The following is an 8,289-nucleotide window of genomic DNA, read 5'->3' on the forward strand; positions in this document are numbered from 1 at the left end:
TGAGCCTCTACCAGAAAGAATTTACTCGTCTAAAGGCAAGACTTATTTTGCATTGCTCTTAGTTATTTACACGTTATGGATTTGTAACAGCGTTTCCATAAAATCTGAATCAGGTAGCTGGGGGGCTGTGCTCTATCCTAGAAAGTGGATCCTGGTGCCTGGTCTCCAGGAGCTTACAGAGGAGTGGGGAAATCGATTCTTGCTACTTGATGGCGGTGGTGATAATGGTAACAATGGCATACATGTGGAGAGCACTTACTGTGCGCCTGGCACTAAATAATTGTGTAATGCCACGTGTCCACTATTGCAGTATCAGATAGAATAGTTTCACTGCCCTAAAAATGCCCTGGGGTCCACCTGTTTATCCCTCCCCAACCCCCAAGCCCCTGGCAACTACAGATCTCTATAGTTTTGCCTTTTCCAGAATGCCATGCTATTGGATTCATGCAGTATGTAATCCTTTCAGACTGGCTTCTTTCACTTAACAAGATGCTTTTAATTTTCCCCTGTGTCTTTCCATGGCTCGATAGCTCCCCTCTTTCAACTGCTCTATAGTACTCCATTCTATGGATATACCACAGTTTCTTTTTTCATTCAGCTTTGAAGGACAACTTGCTTGCTTCCAATTTTTGGTAATGATGACTAAAGCTACAATAAATATCTACGTGCAAGATTTTGTGTGTACACAAGTTTCAATTCATTTGGGTAAATACCAAGGAGCTCAATTGCTGGATTGCATGGTCAACCTATGTTCAGCTTTGTGAGAAACTGCCAGGCTGTTTTCCAATGTGGCTGTACCATTTTGCATTCTCACCAGTAATGAAGGCCACTTCCTACAGCCCCACATCCTCACCAGCATTTGACTCAGTGTTTTGGATTTGACCTATTCCAACTGGTGTGTTGTAGTAGGTCATTGTTGTAAACCATCATTTTTTTTTAAAGATTTATTTTTTATTTCTTTCTCTTCCCGCCCCCCCCCATTGTCTGCTCTCTGTGTCCATTCATCGTGTGTTCTGTGTCCGCTTGTATTCTTGTCAGCGGTACCAGGAATCTGTGTCACTTTTTGTTGCGTCATCTTGCTCGTCAGCTCTCTGTGTGTGCAGCACCACTCCTGGGCAGGTTGCACTTCTTTCACACTGGGCGGCTCTCCTTACAGGGCGCACTCCTTACGGGGTGCACTCCTTGTGCGTGGGGCTCCCCTTCGCAGGGGACACCCCTGCATGGCACGGCACTCCTTGCGCACAATCAGCACTGTGCTGCGCCAGCTCATCACATGGGTCAGGAGGCCCTGGGTTTGAACCCTGGACCTCCCATGTGGTAGGCAGATGCTCTATCCATTGAGCCAAATCACTTCCCTACACTATCATTTTTAATGCATTTCAAAGTAAATTGTAGCTATCTGTAACTTCCTCTTTCATCATCTATACCATTAATTAGAGTCCAAAATTTGTTCAATGTTTTCTTTTGATGTAAAATTTATATACAAGAACAAAATGCACAAATCTTAAGTGTATGTTCTTTGAGTATTGACAAGTACCATACCTATGTAAGCCAAAGTCCTATCAAGACGTAGAATATAATCGTCATTGCAGAAAGTTCTCTTAGGCCATTTACCATTCAATTCCCAGCCCCACCATCCCCAGAGGTGATCACTGTTGTGGTTTTTGTTCCACCATAGATTAGCTTTGCCTGTTCAGAACCTCATATAATTGGATCATATAGTATGTACTTTTTTTTTAAATTTAAATTATTTATTTATTTTTAAAAATTACATTCAAAAAATAAGAGGTCCCATTCAACCCCACCGCCCCCACCCCCCACTCCCCCCACAGCAATACTCTCTCCCCTCATCGTGACACATCCATTGCACCTGGTAAGTACATCTCTGAGTATCACTGCACCCTAGTCAATGGTCCACATCATAGCCCACACTCTCCCATGTTCCATCCAGTAGGCCCTGGGGGGCTCTACAATGTCCCGTAATTGTCCGTGAAGCACCACCCAGGACAACTCCTCGTCCCGAAAACGCCTCCACATCTCATCTCTTCCTCCTTTTCTATGTGAGTTTTCTTTCACTCAACATAATACTTTTGAGACTCATCCATGCTGTTTTGTCTAACAGGAATTTTTTTAAAAAGATTTATTTATTTATTTCTCTCCCCTTCCCCCCTCCCCCAGTTGTCTGTTCTCTGTGTCCATTCATTATGTGTTCTTCTGCGACTGCTTGCATTATCAGGCGACACCGGGAAACTGCATCTCTTTTTATTGCATTATCTTGCTGCATCAACTCTCCATGTGCAAGGCGCCACTTCTGAGAGGGCTGTGCTTTTTTCATGCAGGGTGGCTCTCCTTGCGGGGCACACTCCTTGCGCATGGGGCACCCCTGCCCGGGGGTGCCCCTGTGTGGCACATCACTCCTTGCACGCAGCAGCACTGCACGTGGTCCAGCTTACCACACGGGTCAGGAGGCCCTGGGTATCGAACCCTGTACCCTCCATATGGTAGGCGGACACTCTATCAGTTGAGCCACATCTTGAGCTAACAGGAATTTGATCTTTCTTTGTGCCGGGCATTGTTGTTGAGTAACCACCACACTCTCTCATCCATTCTCCAAGAGATGGACACCTGGCCTCTTCCCCAGTTTTTGGCTTTTATGAATAACAATGCTGTGAACATTCTCATACATGTCTTTTTGTGAGAAATGAAATGTTTTCATTTCTCTTGGGTAAATACATAAGAATGGTCATAGGGTAAGACTATATTTTTCATTTTTGGTTTTTTTAAAGAAACTGCCTGAGTATTTCTTTTAATTAAAAAAAAAAAAGGCTGCCCATTGTACTCTTCCACCAATGATATGTGAGAATCCTCATTGCTCCACATCTTTGACAATTTTTTATGTGTGGGTCATAGAAAATAGAAGGATATTTACCAGTACTAAGAACTGCATTTGGTGCTTTTTGTGGACTCTTAATTTACAGGAGTCCCCAGAACGCCTGTGAGGTGGGGTCTCCCTCTGTTTAAAGGATGAGAGAAATGCAGTAGCTGTGGCAATGGCTGCACTTTGGTTTTTTCCACACCAGCGAGGACTAGTGAAAGAAGAGGGCATTGAGAAGGGGAGCTCTGTACAAGGAAGAGTTGTCGACTTTTTGCATCGATTAAAGCCCTGCTGGAACCGACGAGATTTTGGTTCAAGGTGGAATCTGGGGTGTCTGACCCTATGGGCGTGGATGAATTCAGACAGAGGATTGTGAGGGAGCAAAAGAAATCTTCTTCCCACACACACTTCCTTTGTAGAGGTCCCAGGAGTTCACTCTCTCGGTCTCCTAAAAGGCCTGAAGGAAGAATGAGGAGCCTAAGGGGTCTTTCCTAGGCTTACCAGCTGCCCGAAGCCTCCAAGGGAAGGTAGCCTCTGGAATCAAATGGTGCTGAACTGAACTAATTACAGTTATGCTTGGCTTCAGAAATACCTCCAAAATGGGCTGCACTAGTGTATGACTCAATGGAAGAACACTTTGGTCCTGGGAAGCACCCAGATTTATTGGAAGGATTGTGTTCAGTGCTGGGGGATTGGATACAACTAGAGAGGAAACAGGGAATGCAGCACCCATCTCTTTCATCCTTATAACATTCTTTGAGGTAAATACAGTAATATTCATTATGCTGACAAGGAATCTGAAGGACAGTGGGTTAAGTAATTTATCCACAATCACACAGTGTACATGTGACAGAATGACAGAATCCATTCTTCTACCACCTTGTGGAAGAGATCAAAACAGGGGCTGCAACATCACCAAAGTGGAGCCAGTGTGCTACCACCAGAGGGGAGAATTCCACTCCAAAGCAATTCTCAGCACAGCAGTCTCAGCTGAATCTTGCCCACCTGAATCAAGAAACTCAGTCACACTCCCCAATGGAGCTGCAACAATCCCCCAAGTACAAGGGCAAAGACCAGTGAAGAAGGATGGTCCAGTGACAGGCCCTGGATACTAATGACTATGCTTATGAGCCTGTGCGCTTGCAATTTCAACTAGGCCTAGAGCTGCAGGGTGCCTAAGAGTTCCCTCCTGAGAGTCTTCATGTTGCTCAAATGTGGCCACTCTCTAAGTCAAACTCAGCATGTAAAATGAATTACCTTCCCCCTAGTGTGGGACATGACTCCTGGGGATGAACCTCCCTGGTACCAAGGGATTACTACCAAGCACCAGCTGGTGATGCAACTAGAAAAAGACCCTATGGTTGGGGTGTTCCTCAGGGCTATGGAGGAGACACCCAGGTCCTACAGTCATCACAGATGGCTCTGGAGTTCAGTGTCTTGTCAGTGGGACCTACTTTAGAATTTGTGCTCCTGAGTGTGACAGAATGGGACTCAAATGTGACCTCTCTATGCAAGCCTCTTTTACTGAGCCTGTGGTTGGTGCTGGGGTTGGTGTATGCCCAGAAGCCTTGACTCTCTGGACTGTCCATATACTACCTGGGCCCTAAGCCTCGGCAGAGTTTCAACACCTACTCTCTAGTTCATTGGACTTACCCAGCTAACAGGGAGGTGAGGATGGTCAACCACCACACCAGGGAACCAAGAGAGTCTACAGCTGCAAGCAGGACAATACCATCTGTCAGCCATGTGGGATCTAAGCCCTCTCTTGATTTAGGGGTGGAGTGTACATTGCCAGGGTCCTCAGGATGGATGAATAAAATAATGAATTAGAGTGGACTTACTGGTAGTTGTGATTCTAGCAATGGAAGAAATTGTGTCATTGATGTGGAGACAGGGGCCACAGGAGTTGCTGAAGAGGGAGAGGGAAAAAGAGGTGTGACATGGGGGCATTTTTGGGACTTGCAGTTGTCCTCAACGATATTGCAGGGATGGATGCAGGACATTTTATATCCAGCCATAACCCACTGAATGGACTGGGAGAGAGTGTAAACTACAACAGAAACTATAATCCCTGCTGTGTAGCAATAATCATCAAATGCAATAAATGTACCACACTAATGAAAGAAGTTGTTGACGTGGGAGGAGTGGGTTGTGTGGGGAGTGGGGTATATGGGAACCTCTTACATTTTTTAATGTAACATTTTGTGTGATCTCTGTATCTTTAAAAAAAAAAAGATAATAAAAAGAAGAAGAAAAAAGACTCCACCTCTAAAGAAAATGCTAACGCGCACAGAGCCTGAGGAGCTGGGGGCGGGTTCAGAGGCGAACTTGACCAGCTGACCCTGAGCAAAGGTCGAGAGTAACAGTCAGTAGAAAATGCACCCAAGGGCCGGATGCTGTGTCTCCAGGTTACGCGTTTTATAATGGCAGGATCCTCAGGACAAAATACCTTGAACAGATAAAATGTCACTCTGTGTCACTTCCTAAAACCCCATCACAGGCTCTGTGGCCCACAGCATTCAAGAGTGAGGTCTGGGGAGTGGATATAGCTCAAGTGGCTGAGCACCTGCTGCCCACCTATGAGGTCCCGGGTTCGATTTCTGGTACCTCCTAAAAAAAATGAGACCTTTTCTATGCAGCAATTCCTATTGCTTGATGAAGCAGGGCTTCAAATTCACTCTGCCTTGTTATAAATGTCCTGATAATCTGGGCTAAAGAAGGATTTGTTAGAAGTTCTCTAAATTCCTTTTTCTCCAACTGCAAAAAGGGGAGAACTTTCCCATGTCACAGCGTTGTTGAGAATTTTCTTAAGAGCTAACTGGACTTTATTACATAATAGACGATCAAGAATTATTCTTTTCATTCTCCTTCCCTCCTGTCTTTGGCCAAATATATGGTTAAAAGGAAAGGTTGTTCTGTCCTGTTGAATACCGCCGAGGCGCGCTTTGGCGGGGTGGAAGCGTGTTCTCGCTGCCGCCGTCTTGCCGTGGGCGGCCCTGCCCATCTTCCTTCCTGCTGCCCGCAACTGGAGCCAGCTCGAGCGAGGGGGCTGGCCTGAGCGTGAGGGATCCTTACAACTCTGAGCCTGAAGGTAAATTCAGATTCCTGGACTCAGGCATTTCACTGGAAGGAAAGACAAGGGTGCGAGAGAATTCACTCTATCAGGGCACGCCCTTTTGGGTAATGATACGGCAGGAGAATGGTCCCACACCAAAACCAATCAGCCTCCGTGGTCAACTATCAAATAACCCACGGCATATCAACCATCAATTAAAAGCGGTTCAACCGAAGAAGGAAACTCCCTGGGACTTAGAAGCTGGAAGAGAGCAGTCAAAGGATACCCCATTTACAAGAATTTTGTAAAATAAGGCATCTCTTCAGAAAAGTGACCCTTAAAGGTCAGGGAAAAAAAAAAGGATTGTTTCTATTTTCTACTATCCTTTTCCAGGACTTCCCTAATCAGCTATTTTTGGGGGTAACAGCTTTATTGAGAAATAATTCACATATCATATAATCCACCCACTTAAAGTGTGCAAATCACATGGTTTTAGTATATTCACCGAGTTGGGCATCCATCACCACAATCGACTTTAGGACATTTTCATCACTTTAGCTATCATTCCCTACACCCCACCACCAACCTGCCCCCGCTCCCTCAGCCCGAGACCACCACTAACCTACAGATTTGCCTGTTCCGGGCATTTCGTGTAAATGGAATATTACAACGTCTGGCCTTTGGACTGACTTTTTCACTTAATATTTTTTTTTCAAGTTTCACCCTCTTTGTAGATGTATCAGTACCTGTCCCTTTTTACAGCCAGATAATGTTCCATCACATAGAGAGCATCAGAAGGTGGACCTCTGGGTCGTTTCCAGCTTTGGGCCACTCTAAAGAGTGCTGCTGTGGGCATTCGTGTGCCTGTTTCTCTGGGGACGAGGGCCCTTGCTTCTTTTGGATATACCCCCAGGCCTCCGGTCCTCACACACCAGCCAAGGCCCCCCGCAGTTCCCAGGCACCCCCTTGAATCCTCGAGCCCAATCCTGACAAGTGAAGCCAGAATTCTAGTCCACCTATAAATATTGATTCAATCTCTACAAGGTGCCCGGCTGTGCTAAGGACATGGCAGAGAACAACAAAGGCAAAAATTCTTGCCTTCGTGGAGCTTAAGATCTAAGGAGGGCAGGAAGGAAAGCATTTTTCTGATATGCTTCATTCCTTGATGTGCCAAGAATGATTAAATTTTACCCTACAAGTACTTATTTATTTGGTGGGTTGGTTTTCTTTCATTTTCAAAAATGTTTTTCGCCTCTATAACAACATATGCAAGATTCCATAAAATTGAGAGAAGGCAGGTCAAGAACGCAACACGCTTGCTGGTCAGGGAATAAAGATGATCTCGAGAGCGAGATTTATCATGTCTGCGTCCCCCACTCGCGCCTCCTTGTATGAGCCACGCCTGGAGTTCTGAGATGATTGGCACCAGGATGGACGGTGACACAGCAAATCCCCCAGCTGCAATCCGCAGATCCTGGCTCTAAGGACATGACAGAGGGAAGCAGGCGGCAGGGAGACCTGGATTTCAATTCTCCCCCTGTTGCCACAGGGTCCACAGGCCATCCCCCCCAGTGGGGGCTCAGGAAACGCACTTGGCTCTAGAGATTTTTTTTTTTGCCTCCCACTCCTATCCTTAAGTGGAGTCTGAAGGGGTGGGGGCAGGGGGAGGGGAGGGACCGGGTTCACACAGCTCGTGTGCGGCCGGGCTGGTCCCCTGATGTGCACTGGCAGCAGAGCTGACCGCGGGCCCCGGGGCGCAGCCAGACCTGCAGCTTCCTTCCGCTGAAGACCGTGGATAAAATGCCAACCCTTTTGAGCCTCCTGAATAAAACGGGTATATCTACCTTGCAAGGTTGTCATGAGGATGGCAGGCTGAGTTCTGGGCCGCTCTGTCCCTCTCTGTGGCCTCTCCGAGCCACTGCTCCGAATGAGCTCCCGGTAAACAAGGCGCAGAGCCCCGAAAGCTCCCAGGGCCTCTCCTGTCCCCTCTCCTGTCCCCTCCCCTCTCCCGACCCGGCTGCAGCCCCCAGGCCCTCCTGCTCCGGGGGAGGTTGGCACTTGGCTCCAGCAGCCCTGCTTTTTGCTATTACTTCATGCTCGAGCATCTTCCAGACACGGTCTCGGCAGGTTCCGGGGACAGGCCGCCCTTACAGCGCCCGGCGGGGGCTCCCGAGCCCGCTGTCCCCGCACCGCGCCCCCGGCCGCGGCGGGGGTGGCTCCGCTCGGCCGCAGGCGGCTGCGCGGGGCGCCGGGCCCGGGGGCTCTCCGGGCGCGCGGGGGCCTCCCGACCCGCTGCCAGGCTCGCGGCCCCCGGCGGGAGCGGGGCTGGGCGCTGGGAGGGGGCGGCCAGGGGCGCGGG

At 48.0% G+C, this 8,289-nt stretch overlaps 1 long non-coding RNA gene across 1 annotated transcript; it reads right to left on the reverse strand.

Moving 5' to 3' along the window:
- Window positions 1-1,457: 1,457 nt before the first annotated feature.
- LOC131276021 (uncharacterized) lies at window positions 1,458-8,289 on the reverse strand. The gene is made up of 2 exons (XR_009183505.2): window positions 7,775-8,289; window positions 1,458-5,998 (listed from the first exon to the last, which is right to left on the reverse strand). It is a non-coding gene; the product is annotated as an uncharacterized lncRNA (long non-coding RNA).

The sequence above is a fragment of the Dasypus novemcinctus genome, chromosome 25, assembly GCF_030445035.2.
Source record: "Dasypus novemcinctus isolate mDasNov1 chromosome 25, mDasNov1.1.hap2, whole genome shotgun sequence".
Lineage (NCBI taxonomy): Eukaryota > Metazoa > Chordata > Mammalia > Cingulata > Dasypodidae > Dasypus > Dasypus novemcinctus.